General features: G+C 33.2%; 2 long non-coding RNA genes across 4 annotated transcripts; both read left to right on the top strand.

Annotated features, from left to right (window-relative positions):
* The first annotated feature begins 394 nt into the window (after positions 1-394).
* On the top strand, positions 395-7112 carry LOC147398700 (uncharacterized). The gene is made up of 3 exons (XR_015180182.1): positions 395-861; positions 5828-6251; positions 6402-7112. It is a non-coding gene; the product is annotated as an uncharacterized LOC147398700 (long non-coding RNA).
* Positions 7113-15585: 8473 nt separating this feature from the next.
* On the top strand, positions 15586-20731 carry LOC147398699 (uncharacterized). 3 transcript variants are annotated; one of them, XR_015179977.1, is made up of 6 exons: positions 15586-17749; positions 18607-18688; positions 18778-18868; positions 18953-19071; positions 19169-19267; positions 20308-20731. It is a non-coding gene; the product is annotated as an uncharacterized LOC147398699 (long non-coding RNA). The 3 variants fall into 3 exon arrangements; XR_015179976.1 differs by lacking the exon at positions 20308-20731 and having other exon boundaries at positions 15590-17749; positions 19173-19421; XR_015179975.1 differs by lacking the exon at positions 20308-20731 and having other exon boundaries at positions 15590-17749; positions 19169-19421.
* The last annotated feature ends 766 nt before the right edge of the window (positions 20732-21497 follow it).

Genomic DNA, 21497 nt, shown 5'->3' with positions numbered 1-21497 from the left:
TTCAAAATTGAACTCAATCAACCAAATCAAATTAAAATCCGAAATAAAATACAAATTAAATTTTTTAACCAAACCCAAAACAAAGCTCATCAATTAATAAAACTAAAAAAAAAATAAAAAAAAATCAACCAATAAAAACTCGAAACAAAACGAATCACGACGCATTAACAAGAGACCACTAACGTGGTACGAGTAGCGGGGAATCCCCACCATCATTCTCCAAAAGGGAATAAAAAAAACTCAAGAAAGAAAGACGTGTAAAAATAAGAGAAAAAAAAAGAAAGAAAATTTGGGAAAGAAAAAAACGAAATAGAAACTTAGTTTCTATTTAAAGAGAGAACGTTTTCTCTCTTCGACTGGAGGCTTTCTCTCTAGATTCTCTTCACCTTTTTTTTCTTCCTCTCTCATTCGTCTATCTCTCTTCATGTCCTCCCCTTGCTGCTATGCTCCATAGAACCTGCTCTGTTAGATAACAAAGAAGAGAGAAGGAAAGAAAATGAGAAAGAATAGTAGAGAAGGGTGGCTGAACTTGCTCCTTCTCTACTACATTTAATCCTCTCCACGTCTCTACAGCTCCATTGCAACACAGCCACTCTCCCTCTCTCCATCTTGCTGCACATCCCATCTTCTTCACGTCCTTATTACTCAGCCCTTGTTTTGACCCATCGCTACAACGTCATCCTTCTCAACTTCTTTTTCTTCTCTGTTGGTTACTGTACCAACGTCCCAACCTCCCTTTCTCTCTGTTGGTTGCTGTACCAACGTCCCAATCCATCTCTCTGTCCTCGTCTCTTGGCAGCGGATACTCACAAGCTTTGGAGGTCGTATACGAAGGAATCAGATCCTATCACCTCTCTATAGGTAAGTTTTATTTATTTATTTATTTTGTACTTTTATTTTTTATATCAATAGGATTAGTAGAATTCTTTTATGCATTTTGTTATTTATTTATTTATTTTTTGTATATCGATAGGGCTAGGAGAATATTTAGTTTACGTTTTTTTATTCATTATTTTTGCATATTGGTAGGATTAGAAGAGGTTTTTTAAATATTTTTCTATGTTTTTATTTGTTTTGTATCTCAATAGGGTTAGGAAATTTTTTTTTTTATATACTTGTCTATGACTTTTTTTATTTGTCTTGGCATATTGATGAGGACAATACATATATATATTTTTAGGTTTTTTTTAGATTTTATTCATTTTTGTATATTGATAGGGTTAGGGGTTTCTTTATATTTATTTATTCATTTTCATATTGATAGGAAGAGGAGAATGTTTAGGTTTTATGCTTATTTTTTGTTCATTTTTATTTTTATGTTTTATTTTTATCTTTATTCTTTGCATGTTAGTAGGATTAGGAGGATATTTTGTTTATATATATGTTTGTGTCTTTTTGCATATTGATAGGATTAGGAAAGAAGTTGTTGTGCTTTTGTCTTTATTTTATTTTTATTTTTTATGCATTTTTATAAACTTGTGGTGACATGATCCTTGTATTTAAGCATGATGGTCCAATACTTTTACAATGAGTTTGTGATGATATATATTTTTTTAGCATGACGAGTATGCATGTCGATTGAATGATAAATGTTACTGAAAAATTGAGATATGTCATTGCATGGTAGTTGTTTTGAAAAAATTGATGGTCCTAGATGCTTGCCCGTTTGAGTCAATTTGAGAATCATTTGAGTTTGAAAATTTTGTATGCACTGGTGTTTGTCGATCTCCAATATTTTGTATGCATTGGTACTTGTTGATTTACAATTTGGTAAGCATGGTATTATGAACTTTTTTTTTGTTATTTCATGAGTTTCCAAATTAGTGATCCTTGGTAAATCCACATCTTTTTAATTCGAAAATTCCCATTCATTTCGTTTTGAAAATCGGTATTTGGAATTTTCTGATATGAAAATTGTATAATTTTCTATTTAAGGAAGGGATATATTTACAAATTTCTATTTTAGGAATTTCACATTTTAGCAATTCTAATTTAGATGATTTTGCAATTTTATATTTGGAAAGTTCATGGATTTAAAAGTTTCTAACTCAAAACTATGATATCTTTGGAAAACTTCTATTTTGGGAAAGTTCCATTTTAAAAAATTCTAATTTGGGAATTCATCATATATTTTTGAATATTAATTTGGGAAACTTCGAATTTCCAATTTGAAAATTCTTTGAGTTCCAATTTGGCAATTTCTACTTTGGACATTTTGGAAAATACTTGCATTGATCATGAAGCTAATTGGGGTTTTTTCAAATCCTTTTATATTTTTTGGAATTCAAAGAGTAATCATGTAACAAATGGGGATAATTTTAGCCACATGATTTGTTTGGCAAACCCAACATAAATTGATGATGATGATTGAACTGTGACCTTGATCGTAGTTTTTGTATGTTGACAATAAGATGATTTTATATTGTAATAGAGACCGATCATCTTGATCGGGCGGGTTCGGTGCCTAACACCTTCCGAAACCCGTAATCTGACCCCTTGCCTATCTCTTCGATCCGTAGATCGACCCATGTCCATTTGGAGTTATTTATGGTTCCTAGACCTAAACTAAGTGGCGACTCTCTTCTTTCAAAGTCCCCTACTAATAAATCGGACCCCTATTCACTCTTTAGTGAAGAAGGGTCGAGGCGATTTCAAGCGTCAAATATCTGAATTAACAAAATAGAGATATATGCATAATTTCCAAATTGGTAAAACATATCCCATGTATAAATATATTTTCAAATCGGTATATGCCACATGCATAAAATTTTCAAATTGGTAAAAAAAATATCGCATACATCAATAATTTTCATACTGGTAAGAATTCACCACATGCATAAATATTTACCAAAATGGATGAATATTATAACATACTTGGATAATTATCAAAATAATTAATATTTTATTATGTGCATAAATGATTATCAAAAGAAAAACATTATAAATACCAAATCCGTTGAAATAATACATACATAAAAGATGATTAAGAATTATAACCTGTATAACCAACTAACTTCAAATTTTCTCTCCCACATGAAACAACGCAATAAGAGGGGAAAAAGAGATCATTACAATCCGACAATGTGATTGGCACAACTTTAACAGGATCTACCCATTAGATTGTTAGGAGTACAAAATAAAACACAAAAAAAGTGCGGCTATTGTGTATCCTTCAGAATTTGGAAGCTCCTGAGGGATTGACGAGAAAACGGATTTGAGAAAGTGATAAAGCAAACCGGAGAGACCGAGAGAAAGAGTGCCAAAACAATAAATGAAGGGGGGTTTGGGGTTGTTAGAACTTGAGATGCTGAGGGGTGTTTGGGGCTGCTGATGGTGGGCGTTAGAAGAAGAGAGAAAAGGGATAGTTGTGGTTGTTGTTTGGGAACAAAGAAGGGTGGTCTGTTGGCTGCTAATAGAGGTCGAATGAGGATGGTTTGGGGATGCTGATGTTGGTGATAAAGTGGCGATAATGGGAGCTTTACAGTGATTCTCACAATTCTGACGTGCACATGCATACATAACCGTAGATGGATTTTACTCGTATTGCGAGGAAACACATCTATGGTTATGTGCACATCATATGTCAGACTTGTGAGAATAGCAGTAATGCCCTGTGTCATTCCAGCATTTTCCTTTTTTCATTGAGATTTTTTGAAAGTTTCTTTTTTCTTATTATTTATTTCTCTTGTTGGCCGACACATAGAAGAAAGACCTTGACATTTTGGCGTATGTGGTGCGGGAGTGATCCCATGCTACTCGACTTTATTGAGTGGTAAGGTTGGGTCAATGATCGATTCAAGACTAATTAAAGTTTTCGATTGGTTTGATTAAAATTTTTTGATCAAATATGAGTTCAATTAATTGATAAATTTTAATGTTAATTAGTTGAAATTCCCTTTGATTGGTTAATTTTCAAATTGATTATTTTAGTTAAACTCAACGATGACTTTGACTAGTACGATGAAGTTGATTGATTGGTCTAGAATTGATCAATGATTGACTTAATTTGTTAAAATTTTATTGCTTGATTGGATCGATTGGAATTTTTTTAATTCGTTATTAATTGATTGATGAATTTTTTATTTATTTTATGAATTGTGAATTTATTCAATCCGATTGGTCATCGAGTGATTTGATTAATTTTGGTTGATTTGGAAATATTGTCTATCGTTTCCACTGAATGAATTGAGGTTTGACTAATTTTCTAAATTTAATTTTGATTTTCTGATCATGTTTTAAATTTCAACATTTCATGCAATCGAAGATTGTCGAAAGTTCACGCTTTCCTAAGAATCGAGGTTTTTAAATAAACATTAGATTTAAGGGGTATTTTAATCATTATTAATTTTTTGTAAAATTCTTCATTTTTATCAGTTTTAGTCTCGTTAGATTCGAAATCACATTCTGAATATAACATTTGTACTTCGAAATATTTCGGAGCTGTGGGACCCATGGAGTGGTATTTTTGTCATTTTATCAATTTTGTGAATTTTGTCGTACGACTTCTTTATGTCCCAATATGAATATTTTTAAGTCTTGAGGTCACATTTTCCTAGCGTTGCGAGGTGTATAAGTTATCAAAATGTGTGACGAACCTAAGTGTGCATATTTACTAAATCGAGTGTAGAGTGTAGTGATTCTAAGTGTGCATAATTTCTATGTTGAGCGTGCCAAAGAGGAGAGATGAAATTACGAGAAATGAAACAGAAGAAATTCGAAAAAATTTGGAGAGGGCCTCACAAACTTTCGACTTTTTGGTATATTCTGCATTCATCATTAAAAATTCATAATAATCGGATGATGAATTGTCAAATCAGGCAGATGCAAAAATGGGATATTTACAAAAACCAACATAAAAATTGACTTGGCCATATGCACCAAAACGGCCAGGCAAAGCTATGCTTGGCTGTTTGGCTCATATGGCCAAGCAAACCCGATTTTTGACGATCCTGATTAATTATCTTTGATTGGTTCAAGTGGGTCCCATTTTGATCGAAATACTCTCGATTTGATCTTTGATATTTTATTCGAATGAGCTCTCGGGCTTGTTCGATCAAATTGGGGTATCTACATAAAGTATGTTTTAATAAATGATAATTTGATTAAAATTGGTCTCTCAAGTCTTTAATAGGTTTTGTTAACGTGTGCCCCTACGACAAATGTTAAATATGAATTTAAAATAGGAAAGCATTAGGAGGCCCTAAAGAGCGCCAAACATTTTTCAAAATAGGGGTTAAAAGTTTTGGTATGGGCTGATTTTTTGTGAGGATGATCTCTATGGTGAAGAGATCATCCTTACTAAAAATCAGCTAATTTCAAAACTTCTAACCCTAGTTTACAAATTGAAGAATTGTGTACTGTCCGATTTTTGTAAACCACTTTTGATAGGGTTAAAAGTTTCGGAATACTCCATTTGGATGAATATATTTGTTTAGTTGTGAGAGAGGACAAAAATTCAAAAATTAAAATGTCATCTTGTTGCCATTTTGATACCATCACCATTTGAAGTTGTTTTGGAGAAGACATATAATGAAAAGTTGTGTTAGGTGATGCATCTTAATAGGCATTAACAGAGCACAATGAAGATTTATTGTTTAGTGTTGTCATGTTTGAACAATCATACCCCAGATTTTTGTGGATAAACCCTTGATGATAATGATCATGGTTTAGCAAATCTTGTGGTGTCATCTTAGTGGATGTGGTTGTATTTCTCCCATCATTATTTTTTATATCCTCTTAAGGAAATGGAGTTCCTTATATATATTTTTTCTCTATATACACTCATCTTTGGCTAGAAAATTTGATATATGATGTGTGCTTCCTGAAGTGTATAGGAAAAGGGACTATAGACTACATCGTTTAAACCCTCAAAATAGAGATGCTGAGGTAAGAGGACCAACAGGAGAAGGAGCTGACTTTGTGACTCCACCACTTCACTTACTTGCCCTTCTTCTGATTGGCCCAACCTCCAAGCTTGCTACTCTAGATGGTGCAGATAGTCTTCGAAGATCTTAGTTGTTCGATGAACTTTCAGTTGCATATATGCCTTCTTGTTATGGGACCAGATCCCCACTGAAAAGCTGAGACCATACTTGGTGTTTGGAATCGAAGCCAGAGCGTGCTTCTCACACTTTTGGTACTGAAAAGTGCTTTCAGAAGCTTAGTTGTTGGTAACAAGAATTGCATCGTAGCTACATGCTTTGCATTTTCATTGGAAGCTGGAAATGCATTTCCACAAAGTGCCGTAAAATGTAAGTTGGTCTCAAATGATAACATATTCTCCTTGAGATCTTTCTAGAAATTACACTCTCGTATTCATTAATTGAGGGACAGAATTATTAGGGAAATTTATTTTTACTTGGGGAAGAAGACTTACAGGCTTGGAATTTTCTTTCTTGCAGGAAAACCTACTTCTATGGAAGGAATTCGAATCTTATGATGATAGTAACTAAACCAACTGTTGTTGCTGGTGGTGGTGTTGAGAGTTGGGAATGAAAATGATGTCAACTACTCTCGCAGCAATTGCTCAAAATATGCGTGAGCATTACAAATTGGTGCTTATTGACACACCATTGGCTCCATATTTCTCAGAATGCATTACATCTGAGGTACTGACATGGTCTACTCTACTTCTATTTTAAATTCAAGCAGTTCTACTTCAAACTATGTGGTGTGAGTTTTACAGATTGGTGTTGTTATTTCTGCAATTTCCTCATTATCTCTGTTGTGACCTTTATGTTCGACTTGGATGACATGAATATTGAAATCATGAGGAACACTCCTTTCAAGGCGTACCTTCTATGGGTTATGTCAGGTAGAGATCGATTAACTTTTTCATAATGGTCTCTCTTTTTTATGTCTATGAATTCTCTCATGGTATTACTGCATCTAATGCAATGCTTGCCTATAGAAACTAGGGGATGGAGCAACTGCATATATTATTCTGACCTCCTACCCTTTGAAGCTTATAGGTAGAATTACAATGGAAATCCCATGGTTAGCTTGAGAATTATGATTTGTCTTTTAAGTATGCAGCACACTGCTCATTGATTACATGAATTCTCAAAGACATAATATATAGAGGTAATTGCAATTGCCAACATACTCTTTGATGGTAGATTTTATAAGTTTTGTCTTCAACTCTAGATTTTCTCTCTCCTTTAACCTTCAAAAACTACATCGGTTTTGAAGATAGTTTGTAAGAGAGAAGTCAAGGTTTTTGGAAATTGGAAACAAAATCAATATATATTACTTTCATTGACACACCAATTTTTATATAGCACACCAATATTCCAAATCTAATAATCCACCTAGTATCTAGATAGTCATTCCTTTTTTATTTTTTATTTTATTTTTTAAGGATACCACTTTCATTTCGTTTCCAAGTACCTTATTAGATAAAGAGGGGCCAAAAGAAAAAAAATGAGGGGGCATAAATAACAAAGTAGAGAAGAAATAGGGGTTGCTATTGTTGGATTTCCTACAAACTTGAAAATGAGAATGAATTTCCATCATTTTTAATCTTTCTTTTCTTTTTATTCTCTTAATATTGTACCAATTATATACAAAACTACACTCAATTATAAGAAACACCCCACCTCTTCATCTTTTTTTAGCACACTTTTTTTTTTCATACAACCAGTACTTTTTCTCGTTCCCTTTTTATGTGTTTCACATGCAAGTTTTGGGTTCCCCAACAAGGGAGGAAATCAAGTGCATGAATTCCAACAACAAGGTTTTGGGTTCCCCAAATTTTGTTATTATGTCAACTTGAGCATCCTTCAAGAGAGTAAAGGAATGTCATTGAAAAGGATGGGAAAAAAGAAAAGACAATAAAGTTGGAGGGGTGTTCTTAGAAAGTAGGGTAGTAGAGGAAAACAAAAAAGTTAGAAGGATATTATTAGAAAGTAATAGAAGATGAAAGAAAATGGAGTAAAAAAATTGTTAGAGAGATTAAATCCCAACCCCTCTTTATGTGGGGGGGGGGGGGAATAAAAGAAGTTGGGTCCACCATTGTGTTTTATATATATATATATATATATATATATATATATATATATATATATATATATATATTTATCGAAAGCATAAATTTTATTTTATTTTATTCCTTAAAAAATGGCATTACATTTAAGATAGGCTAATGATAAATGCAAGTGTAAATCATACGTGGTCTGTACGCGATTGATGTGGTAAGGGCACAGAATCGCAGATCTTTTTCCTTTTTATCCCGAAGAAAAGGATCCATGGTTCTATGCCCTTGCCACGTCAATCGTGTACAAACTGCGTATGATTTACCGCATGCATTCATCACGACTCTTTAAGATAATCGAAAAATTGACAGATGTATCAAGGCGTTACATCAAATGTTGAGAGTGATAATCGACAGGTGTATATCAAATGCTTTGTTATTTTCTCTATAAATGCATATATATTCTTCATCCCAAGTTTATTATAAAGTAAACCATCTTTTTCCTCCTCATTTTTCATCTTAATGTTCAAGCCTATAGTTCAATCGGTTAATGTTCCACACCACATCATGAGGACACAGGTTCGATCCCAACTAGGCCACCTCGTTAAGACATTGTGGACCTATTGCTTCCTTTCAAAGGTAAATCCCTTCTCAATCACAATCTGATTTCCTCGCTCAAACAATATGAATTCCATCAATATGTTTTTTTTTTTACCTAACTTTTTTTATTCTTTGAATTTAGTAATCCAATTTTAATCTTCTGAGGGATTTTCATGAAATGGATCCCTAAATAAAATGTACCAATACTAAGAAACATGTGTTTTTTTTCCTATGTTATTTAATCGGGTCCTTATTGGAATCCAAAATTTTAATCCAATTCAAAATTATTAGATCATTTACTCCATGTTTCATCAAATCCTTTCCATTTCATCTAATCTAATTATGATTATATTTTGATGTCACTCTTTTGTCATCCTTGTTTTTAAAATGGATTTTGTTTTAGGCCACACGTTAAAGTGCAATAACTACACTTTGGTAATTGGATTTTTGTAGTGAAAACGCCCTTAATTTTTTTTAAAACTAAAATATCCTTGGATTCCAATTTCTAAAGTTTATTTATTGCACTTTAACGTGTGCCCTAAGGGCACAAGTTAACAAGACCATTTTATAATTTTGATAAAGGAGTCATTGATAAATAGGTAAGAATGATTATTTACATCTATGTATCTTTACTAGAATTTATATGAATGATTTAACCAATATCTAAGTGTATTTTAGGAATAAAGTAAAATTAATTTTTTTTAATTTATATCTAAATTCTAAAGTCAAATATCCTTGACAAAATAATAACAAGTCTTTAATTGCAAGGTACCATAATCATCTTTATGTTTGTTTGAATTATAGGACATGTTCTATTTGATAATTTTCTTTTCCATGGACTATGTATTTTGGCTGGCTGGCTGGCTGGCTGGCTGGGGGGGGGGGGGGGGGGGGGGGGTTGTTGTTTATCTTGAATACGTCTACCAAATTTTTTCCTTTGCTCCATCCGTAGAAATAGTCCTTCAAATCTTTGTCAAATAATGCTGAAGTGACCTCCCAATTGTTCCTCATATCTCACTTTCCAGATGTGGAACTGTGTAGGAACCATAGATGCTTTGGTATGGGTTTATCTTGATATGTCTACCTAATTTTTATCCTTTGCTTCGTCCGTAGCAATAGTCCTTCAAATCTTTGTCAAATATTGTTGAAGTAACCTCACGATTGTACCTCATATCTCACTTTCTTGGCGTGGAAGTGTGTAGGAACCATAAATGCTTTGGTATAGGCTTATCTTGATATGTCTACCTAACTTTTTTTCCTTTGCTATGTCTGTAGCAATAGTCCTTCAAATCTTTGTTGAATAAATTGTACCTCATACCTCACTTTCTTGACGTGGAAGTGTGTGGGAACCATAAATGCTTTTCATCGAGATAAAAGTGAAAATGCATCTATGGCTCCTACACACTTCCACGTCAAGAAAGTGAGATATGAGGTACAATCTTGAGGTCACTCCATCACGACTCTTCTTTGTCGATCGAAAGTGTTGTCCTACACCAACTTCCTTGGATACTGCAATGGTGTGTCAGTGTGTGGAGAATGATAGATATTTTTCATTGAGATACAAATAGAAAAATCTATGGTTCTCTGCACACTGCCATGTCAACACAGTGTTGAACGCGTTGTCTAAGGAAGTCAGTTCAACATTTTCCTTGTCGAAAAAACCTTCAATCAAATCGTATGGAATGTGTTTGTGACAAGGGATACGGTCTCACACGCAATTTCTAAAAGGAACACTTTTAAAGGCCGGGGGGGAGTGACACAATTGAACATTCGTATTGCTGCCAGTCCAGCACTCCTAGACTTGCTTAGAAAATTTGTTTGTTTAGCAAAACCAACCAAATCCTGGTACCTCTTACTTTGATTTTTTCGACCAACAAAATTGACTCGTTTTAAGACGACGCATATTCTACTCAAGCCCAGGTTACATCTTACATATTTCCTTATCCATTTAGTAGCTTATCCTTCCTTTATTTTTTTACAACTTTGTCAAGAAGACCACTTGATACATACTGAGAATTTTGGGGTTTTTGGTTGTGGCTGACTATGAGCAAGACCAATAGTGGACGCACAATTACATTGAGCACAACACTATGGGTGTTTTTCCACGGATCAAGTTCCGACAGTGAAACTCTTTCAAGTAGTATCAGATAGCGGCCAACATTTGGGTTACTCTGATCAAATGGAGATATAGAGGACTGTGAGAGCTTCTTGAGAGAACACATGATCCTTACAAGAAGTAGGAAGCACTTCGGGATGGATATGAAATATGGTAGGGTCAGTATATTGGATAGAAAATAACCCCAAGGGGTTGGCCTAGTGGCAAGCCGAGCCTTGATAAGCTCCTCAGCAAAGAGTAGTTCAAGTGTTCGAAACCCCACAAAGCTATGAGTTTCTTGGGGCCACCCTCCAGGCTCATGTTGATCCTTGACTTGACCTATTGCACATAGGACTTTTCGAGGGGGCAGTGAGTGTGATCACAGGATTAGTCCCACCTTAAGGGTGGGGATACCCACGATATAAAAAATAAATAGATATTGGATAGACGCAAAATGTATTTAAACTCCTTGTAGAGAAGTTGTCTAAGTATCACCATTTTAGATAATAAATAGGGGAAAAAGAAATAATTCAAATTTACTTGTTTTGTAACCTAATTATATTGATAGCCTTGTTTAGAAATTGGAAAACAATGGCCTTGATCTCCATTCATGTTACGATTTGTGGAGCTTGATGGTATTGGTCAATAAGGAGTATTGTTCATCATTCTAAAATACCTTAATTTCATAGGTATACGTTAAACCCTAGGTTTTTTAAGGGGTATATATTTTCGTTATTTGGTGAAAGGGTGTAATATGTAACAAAGGAATTTCTCTTTCTAGCAATGGTAAGGATCCATGTATGAACCTCAATCTTGAGAGAACCACATAAAACCTCAATCTTGAAAGAACCACATAAAATCTTTGTGTTTTTAGTGTGTGATTACATCTTGATTTAATTTCTTCCATATTCCCCTTGGATCATTTTTTCTTCACATCAAACAAATAGTTGAGATGTAAGGGATTCCCAAGAAAAACGTTTCTTTAATTTTTTTAATTGCGTCCTTAGGGTACAAAAACCAATGTCTAAGAAAATTTATTTTTACCTCTCATTTAATCTCTAGAAAGCAATTACTAATATCTAGGAAAATTTTGTTATAATGTCCTGTGTGTATTGGTACGCTATTGAAGAAGGAGACATAGATACTGAGAGCAGGTATGGACATATAATTTGCCCACAAAGAACTAGAAAAGGAATGCATGGCAATGTCATGATTCAAAAAAAATAATTGAAGAAAACTTGATGAACCATAACAAATGGATTTCTTTCTAAACAAACCCTACTTTTTTCCACGGTAACTTGATAGTTAATTTAGTAAGCTTTTCCTTTCTAATTAAAGTCCCCTCACCCCCTTCAATTACTGAGATTGATGATTCAAATTGTCAAGAACGGCAATTCAAATCATTGAGATTAACTTTAATTTGTTCCAATTATCAGGATCGACCTTCTACAGTCGTCATGATCAATGTTATTAAATTGTCAATATCGATGTTTTAACATGTTCATCATGATGAATGATTCAAATTGTTGAGATGGACACCATTACAATCATCGATCTTGATGATTCAACATAAACCGTTAAGATCCACCATTCAAATTTTCTAGGTTGATGATTTAAATAGTTGATATCAACAACTTGAAATCTATCTAAAGGATTTGAGTTCACCTTGTTATTGGTTGGTGTGAAAAGGTATGAAGAAAGAAAGATTTTACAGATTTTACTAACCAAGTTGATAAGATATTATTAACGTATTGATATGAAGCACTGTAAGAAAGTGTACTGCGATACACCGATGAATATTGATGGAGATTTATATAATATTAGATTTGCTAGAGTTGGATAAGATAAGATTAATTAAAGATCTAAAGCATTGTAATCACTTGTACTACGATACACCAGGTTTTATTGATGGAGATTTAGATAGGATTAGATCTGTATATGATTAGATAAGTTAAAGATGTGGATAAAATCTTATTAATTGGAATTTATCCAAATCCTAACAAATCAAATCTGATTTGTAAAACAAATTTGTACAAGAACTAGAAAACATTAATATTTTTATATCAGTGGCTTTATGAACGGGTTTATGAGTAGAATTCCAATAATAAAAACATACCATGACTTTATGAACAAATCATGATGATAGGGAGAAACTGTTTAGTGTAAAAGTTCAAGTAAAACGAAGTGTGGTTACTGCTATCATATATCTTGGTGGTCAAAGATGGACTTTCTATTTATAGAATCTTTAACCGCGAGTAACTCTAATTCGATCGTAATTCTGAAATTGTTACAAAAGAGAGTTTTTATGTAATTAAGATTCTTAATTGAATTATGAAGTAATTAGTATTTTACTATTTTTAGACTTCCTATAAATAGTATTTAATATTTTTAGTAAGTATGCCAATTAGAATAGAACTAGATTTTATTTGTTTTTCTTCTTTTATAAATACCATTTTAACTTTGTTTTGGATGAGGGATATAGAAGAGTAAGCTCTTTCTTCTTCTTCTTCAATTATTTGATCTTGTTCTTCTTTACCGAGGATCATTTGGATTACTATAAGTATTGGAATTCTAGTAATAAAAGAAATACTTGAATCTTATAACTAGAAATTATCAATCAAGTTAATTTTTTAATTTTTTGTGTAAGTTTACAGGAGGATGACCAACCTTACAGAGAAATGACATATCTACATAATAAAACACAATTATAAGGCCCACTTAAGCTATAGTTTTGAGGATAAACATCCCCTCCAACTATAGTTTTGGAGTGTGGTCCATACTACCCACCCCATTCCTCTTAACCCCCTTAAACTTTATTGTCTTTTTTTTCCTCCCCTCCTGCTTTTTCAATAATACTTCTTCTAATTTTACTATCTTTCATCTTTTACCCCTTTTAATTCCAAAGGAGATGTATGGGCAAATTTTAGTCGATATAATAAAATACAAAGGTGAACCCCACTCTACTACAATTTGTAGATATAAAGATTGAAACAAAGAAATGGGGTCCATATAATCCCATTGTTAAAAAATAAATAAATACTTTTTACATTTTTTAGTGTTGATTCAAATAAAATTATTATTATTTTGAGTAAATTTTAAATTATTTTTTAGTTTGGTGTGATTTTTAAAATGATATAATTTATTATTTTTGGGATAACTGTCTATACTTATGGGATAACTATCTAGTAGTTATAACTTTCTTTCCAACATGTTTATTTATTTATTTATAAAAGACATCATTTTTGGGATGTTGTTCGGTTTCAAGACTCTAAAGTTGCAATGATTTTATTCATTGTGTGACACCCATTAATGCTTTTGGCACCCCAATGTTTATACCTCTTGGTTAATGATATTGGCACCCCTAGGTTTATACCTCTTGGAAAATGTTGGAATCTCTACAATATTTATAAATATGAGTAGATTTGAATTTAAAAATATGTGATTAAAAAGTAATCTCTCTCTCTCTCTCTCTCTCGCTCTTCTTAATTAAATTCATTTTCATGTTTTTCTTATAAAAAAAAGGCATTCGTGTATCCAAAATTTTGTGTGACAGATTTTTTCAAGATAAGTGAAAACCTTGAGAAAATATACAATTTTGGCACAACTGAGTTCTATTGTATCTTGAAGGCAAATTCGCTAGCAATCCATTTGCATATTCGATTCAACAGGAGTGGGGGCATCTGTTGTCTATGAGATAACGTAGATTACTATGTGCCTCAACGCAATCCTTTAATTTTTCTTTTCCTCCCATAGTTTTTTCCATTTAATTTAACACCCACTTTATTGTCTTTCTTTTTCTCCCCCTTCAACTTACTGTAGATGGTGAAGACGTTATTTATTGTGAACCTATGTATATTGGGTCATTACATAGAGAAATAAAAAATATAATAGAGTATGATTTTAAAATTTGATATTCTGACTCATTGTGCCTCCACAAATATCGAGTTATTTATCCACGTCATCTTGTGTAGGATGAAATAAACCATTAAACTCGATTTATAATTCTTTACCACACACATATAAATATATACACACACAAGCATATGTATATATATGTATGTATATATATTGATAAATTATTTTATTTTTATATATAATAGGGTGGATTAAAAGACACTCGGACGAGACATCTTGAACAAGCCAACATGAAGGATTATTCATATTGATTATTCCACTCATTTAAGAACGATATCGAGATGACTCATCTCTTTGTAGGTAATTTATAGATAAAGGTACAGTCCCAGTGGCTGGTTGGATTATACCTAAAATTCAATATCTCCAAATCCCAAAAATAAAAATTCAGGTCATAATCGGGATTTAGGTCACAATAAAGACCCAATCCAACTGACACACATATAAATAATCAACCATATCCTGAATAGATAGGGATCCAATCAGATAAACATGCGAGAAAATATAAATAAATTATATATTTATGTTGCTTATTTCATTAAATGTTATTGTATCTAAATTGAATCTAGTTTTATTTCAGATTTTTCCTAGAGGATTAGAAAATCAATTTTTATTTTTGTTTTTTGAAAAAAAAATTGGCATTACATTTAAGATAACCGAAAGCTTGACATACAAATCGACAAATTTATCAAGACGTTACATCAATAGTTCACGTGAAAAACTGAAAATTGACAGCTGTATCAAGGCGTTACATCAAAAGCTCACGTGACTGTATTAAATATTTCATTATTTTTTCTATAAATACATGTGTATTCTTCGTCCCAAGTTTATTACAATATTGTAAACCATCTTCTTCTTCCTCATTTTTCTTTAGAATGTTCGATCCCATAGTTCAATCGGTTTACATTCCACACTATATCATGAGGACACAGGTTCGATCCCATTTTGACCTCCAAAATAGGTAGTTGTGGAGCGCCCTTGGCGACCTTGGAAAGGTAAATTTATTCTCAATCATGATTTGATTTTCTTGCTGAAATTACCCCACCACTTGACCATAGTCACAAAATTCTCCTAATTGTTTTTTTGAATAAGTGAGTAGCATATTAAATCTTACTGATTAGCCGCAGATATGGCAGCATTTTGTACCCTTCACCTTCAAAATTTTAAGAACTCAGGATAAATTTTTTAGGGAGGTTGAAGATGATAGATTTTGGTAAGAAACCCAAAAACCTTAATTGTCTATTCCCAAAAGAAATTTCAATTCTTTTTATGGAAATGTCCTTAATTTACATGACTTAACTGAACTGCCCCATCGTATATAATTAGAATAATTATAGATTTACCCCCCTCTGAAAAACTCTCCCCACGTTGCTGTACATGTGTATAAAACCAAAATTTTCCTCGAGATACACAACTTCACATACTTATGGGATGTGCAGTTGTGTATCCCCAAAGAAAAAAAATCTATGGTTCTATGCACAACCACATGAGGAGAGTTTGGGGCGAGTTTGTCAGGGGGGAGTTAGAAAATCACAACTTGTATAATTATACCGAATCTGAACTTTGTTACTATGCCCTCACTCGGTTAGATTCCAAGATGGCTAAGGTGGTGATTGGGTTAGCTCTATCGAAAGGTTCCGAATTGAAAAATTCAGGATGTTCAGGAACTGCCATTCAATGGAATCCCACCTTTTACATCAATAAAAATAGATGGAATCGGTTGGACGGTTAAAATCATCCAACATGTGCTTCTGGCCTGAAAAGCGGACCGTGCACTGTTGAGTGGTCTTGAGATGGGCTGAAAATTAAAGGGACATATATAATATGAAAAATAGTTTCTAAAAATTTCCTAGAAAATAGATTCCTGACCTGACTTTATTGTTTTCCTTATGTAAAGGGTTTGGTGTCCCTGTACTAACCATGGTTTTAAATCTCGCCCGAGACCGAGATGACTCGTCCGACATGTCTCAGTAGCGTCCACCAACGAGACAGATAGACAAGTCAAACGTATCGGATGAGATTTAAAACCACAATTCAGTTTTTCTCATTGTTGAATGAGACGATCAAACGTATCGGAAAACTTGTTCGAGACAACTCGGTCACGTTCATGGACAAGATGAGATGTCAGAACGAGTTTTAAAACCCTGATACTAACCCAATAAGGTCTTTGGTGGATGCATAAACAAACATTGCAATGACAAAAAGCAATTAGATTTGAAATATTTCCATAACTGACTTATAATGATTGATTTTGATCATTAATTGATATCAGTTATATGATTAATCATACCAATTTTTTTTCTTTTGTTTATAACTTGAATGGAAACCAATCCTAATTTTTTTCCTCAAAATTTGAAGACTTTTTCAGGGATATTCACGAAAGAAAATGATTGTAGTGTTTTCATTGGAGAGGTTTCAAATAACATTGTAGAATTCAAAGTTTTCTTAAATGGCCTTTTTCTCATGGACCCTTCGATCAAGGTCACTAGTGATAGAAACCGACTCTTTAATGGTGGTCAGTGTTTTTGAAGGAATCCTATTCATTACAAGACACGTGGTATTTTATATTTATTTCATGCTCCTACACTTCCACCAAAATTTTAATACCTCCTTTGAAATGCCACGAGGAATTCAATGTAGAGGCACTACGTGAAAACCTATTAAATTATACTGCAGTATGCGGCGGCTCTTATTTGTCAAATCTTTTTTACAGGATTTGATGGGCCAAAGCCATCAAATAGTTTTGGGGTTTTATTTATTAATAAACAAATAACACAATAAAACCTAACTCTCGATTTCATCTCCCTCTCAATCTCCTCTCTCTCTCTCTCACACATTCTCCGCTTGTGTTGTTGTTATTCAATTTCTCTCATTGTTCCTCTCCTGATCTCATCTCTCTCTTGATCTCCTTTGATCTGTCTCTCATTCTCCATCTTGGTCTCTCTTATTCTTCGTCTCAATCTCCCTTGATTTCTTTTTCTCTATCGTTTTCCCTCTCTTGATCTCATTTCTCTCACGATATCTTGGTTTGATCTCCTTTGAGAAATGAAGGGAACAACGGAAATCTTTCTCTCCTTGTAAAATTTGTTTTGGATTCTTTGAGAGAAACGTGAGCTTCTTGTTTGTCTTCAAGAATTCCAGATCAATTGGATGAAATTCTACTAACAAAGGTAAGGATTTTGAGTTCAGATTCAAAGTTTTTTGTGATTATAGACTTCATTTCACATTTTCTTCATGATTTGTGAAGTTCGGATCGTTTAGGTGTTCTTTTAAAAAAATCGAGAGTTTGAGCTCAAATTCACAACTTATCCTAAACTGTTGATTTAATCTATTTTTGTTTTGTTTTGTTTTTGTTTTTTTTAAATTTCAGATCGAATAGATCCAATTTATTTTGCTTAAATTTTGAATATGAAACTCTTTACAATTTTTTGACAATATTTATGCATTTGATATGATGGTGTATACGCACTTTTTATAAGAAAGTTGAGAATTAGGATTTGGGTTTATCTTATTGTTACTTGATGTATTAGGTTTTAGTGTTTGCCTTTCATTTGGCTGATGCATGAGTTTTAGGGTTTATTTTACTGTTCGTTGTTGTATTAGGGTTTATGGTTTGGATTAACGAATGAATGTCGTTCTGCACTATTAGTGTGTCAAATTGTTAGTCATGCTTGGTAGTGCTTGGAATGCATGACGCTTGTAAGTTGTAATCGACAAATGTAGGGAAGGTTGTTGACTATGTCAAACAGTTTGCAGGTATTTAACTTGAACTATTTATTTAGAGTGCTATGTTTTTGTTTATTACTACCACTTTTTGAGTTCATTGTAGAACATGAACTTGTGGTAAACTCCAAGGTGTAACTATGGAGAATCCTTTGGACCCATCAGTTCTTGATTCTTCCCATTCATTTAGTTTTAACCATTATTGTTCTTTAAGCTAACATAATTTATTCAAGTTCTACTATATATGAGTTTTGATGTTAGTAAAATTATTCAACTCAAAATTCAACCTGTTTTGGCCTCAAAGACCTCCAAAGCTAATTTCAGAGCACAAAACCAACAATGAGACGAGGCTTCAGCAGAAACTACCATTATCTAATCAATAAGACGTAAGTACAATAATTTTGAATCTCTTAACATAATTTGTAAATTCAATATAAAGTAGCAATCTAATGATTTCCACAAACTGGACTACCAGAAATCAAAGGGTTCAGAGGATGTTTCGGTACAACTAAAACTTGAAGCTTCAAAGAGGAAACTTCATGAAGGATACCAACAAGCCGAGAATGGTTTGTCCCTCCCCTGAGTCTTCAAATGGTTTCTTTTTTCTCTTATTTTTAAATTACGTAACAAATTTTGTTTTTTATTAATAGCTAAGAAGCAACAAACAATACAAGATGTAATTGATTGATCTTCCTAAGTAGGGCATGGTTCACAAAAATCCGCACATGAAAACTAGGAATCACCACTGACATTGGGTCCTAAATGGAGGGTAATAATTGCTCTCACTTCTGATTACATGTTAGAATGTTAGATGAGGAATCATATTCAATTTTTTTTTTTTTTCATTTTCGCTGGTTTCCTTGTAGAGAGAGAGAGAGAGAGAGAAACACAAAGCAAGTCCAAGGTCAACAATATGATGAATGGGCTTGGGAGGGTGCATCAATGATTGGTGTCCTGCATCTTCAGTGAGAAGTAGTTTTGTATTAATTTTAGAACAATTTGTTTTACTATGCTTTTTTGTGAATTAATTGGTGGTGCTGCAATAATACATTTTGTATTTTGTATCAAATTAGATTTGATGTGAATTGAGTTTCTTGAGTGGTCAAGATCTAGTTTATATGAGTGATCTTTGTTTTATGATTTTTGTTTGTTTTTTTGATATTTTTATTGTTTCGTTTGTTGTGATTAGTGAATTAAAGGACCTTCCTATTGTTTGTTAAACTTCCATATTCGATGGCCATAGACTATGGAATTCTTTTGTTTTTTTTAAGCTTATCCTCCAATAATTTGACAGTTCAGGGTTGTCAAAATAAAAATTCCATAGGAAAATATTTGATAGGCATATTTGACGGGATGGTCTGTCAAATTTCTCAAAATTTAGCGGGCTGAGACAGTCAAATATGGGATTTTTTCACATTGTGAAGGTTCATTCAAAATTTTGAAGCGGGCTGCCTGCTTCAAAGTTTTTTCTTCATTTCGTGAAGGAAACTCTGTTATAGACGCTCTTGCTCTCACCCTGCCAAGACTTCTTCTTCCATTCATGTAATTGATTCAGTTGATGATCTCCCTTTGATAGCTCGCAAAATGTTATTGGGGGGATGCTGCTGGGTTACCATCTTTAAAATGCTTGTTATATGTTTGTGCCTTGGACATAATAGATTGCGCACTTACTTCTTTGGTTGTTTTTAGCTGTCGTAACTTTTTGTCATAGAAGCACTTCCTTTTTTCTTTTACGGACAATAAATTCATGAGTTGTGCTGGAGTGACCTCAAGATTGGACCTCATTGACATGAAAATGGATAGGAACCATAGATATTTTTTCACTCGTATCTTGAGGAAAAGCATCCAAGGTTCCCATACACTTTCATGTCTTCTCGAGATCAAGATTTGGTTAGAGTAGGGAAAAATCATGATTTTGGCCGGGTAGGGGAAAAAAAAAATCAATGACTCATATTATTGGATCCAAGAAAGAAATGGTTGATATTTCCTTTTGATGTTGTTGCAGCAGTGTGAGGGCCATGATGGATGGTTGTGATATAATGATGGCGCACACACGCACAATAGTTGCTTAATTGATGGAAACGATGGTAGTGAAATACACGGTTAAAAGTGGGTGTGAACATATAGGGTCCTGTACAGAAGCTACCATTAGAGTCAACACGGAGACAATGATTTTGTCCTATATATGAATTAAAAGTATTGGATTGGGCTGATTTTTTATCAGAATTAAAAGTCAACACGGAGACGTTAATAAAACTTGATTGAATCAATGAGGTCTTTATATTTTGTTATTATGCAATTAACATCAACATTTTGAATTTTAAAGCACTAATTAAAAAGTGAAAAAAAGAGCCGTGCTAGAGTAGCATTTAAATTTACATTGTTTCACACATTGCTGGAGTGGAGGTGCCCACAGAACCATTGATGCTTTCACGCTTACCTCGATGAAAAACATCTATGATTCTGTGCACGCATCCACGTTAACAATGTGTAAAATGATGCAAATTTCAATGTTACTTCAGCATTTTCCATAAAAAAAAAAAAGACTAAGAAATATATGCATCCCCACATTTTTTTCCATTGTTTTTGAAAATTAGAAAGTTTTTCCAGGGAACCTGTGGATCTCTTCTCATCTATCCTTTTACTTTCATTTAATTTCCCACCCTAGATTTTTTTAAATTTATTTTTATTAGAAGTTTAACATATTTTTCTTGATCATTAAATATTGGCCGACACTCTCTGTACGTCTTTTTATTTTTTGGCATGATGGAACCGTGGTATTGGATTGCTGGGTTTTTCCCCTTAGGAAAATATTGAAGATTATAGAGTTATATAAGCAATTTTTCTTCATATATATAGATATTTAATCTTATATCCTCCCGAATGACTTACACAAGTCTCTACCATGTAATGAAGTGGGATCCAAATAATGTTCAACATTTTTGCTACTTCTTTTCATAAACATATCCTACTAACTTCATTATCTTATTATTATTATTATTAAAGTCAGTTTTGTAATTTTATAGAATCCATTGATGCGAGAGTGTTCCTTGGAGGTGACGCACTTCAGCGGGTGCCCTTTATAGTGGAAAGTAGGTGGGATTAGCTAGGGCATCCTAATTTGAAAACGATCTGGTTAGCAATTTTAATAGAATAATGATGAATGCACTTGGTTTTAGCACCTGGTCTTCGTGC

Source organism: Akebia trifoliata, chromosome 7 (genome assembly GCF_017979445.1).
Source record: "Akebia trifoliata isolate Shusen 1 chromosome 7, ASM1797944v1, whole genome shotgun sequence".
Lineage (NCBI taxonomy): Eukaryota > Viridiplantae > Streptophyta > Magnoliopsida > Ranunculales > Lardizabalaceae > Akebia > Akebia trifoliata.
Note: the sequence above shows the minus strand (reverse complement) of the source record. Positions and strands in the feature narration are given on the sequence as shown.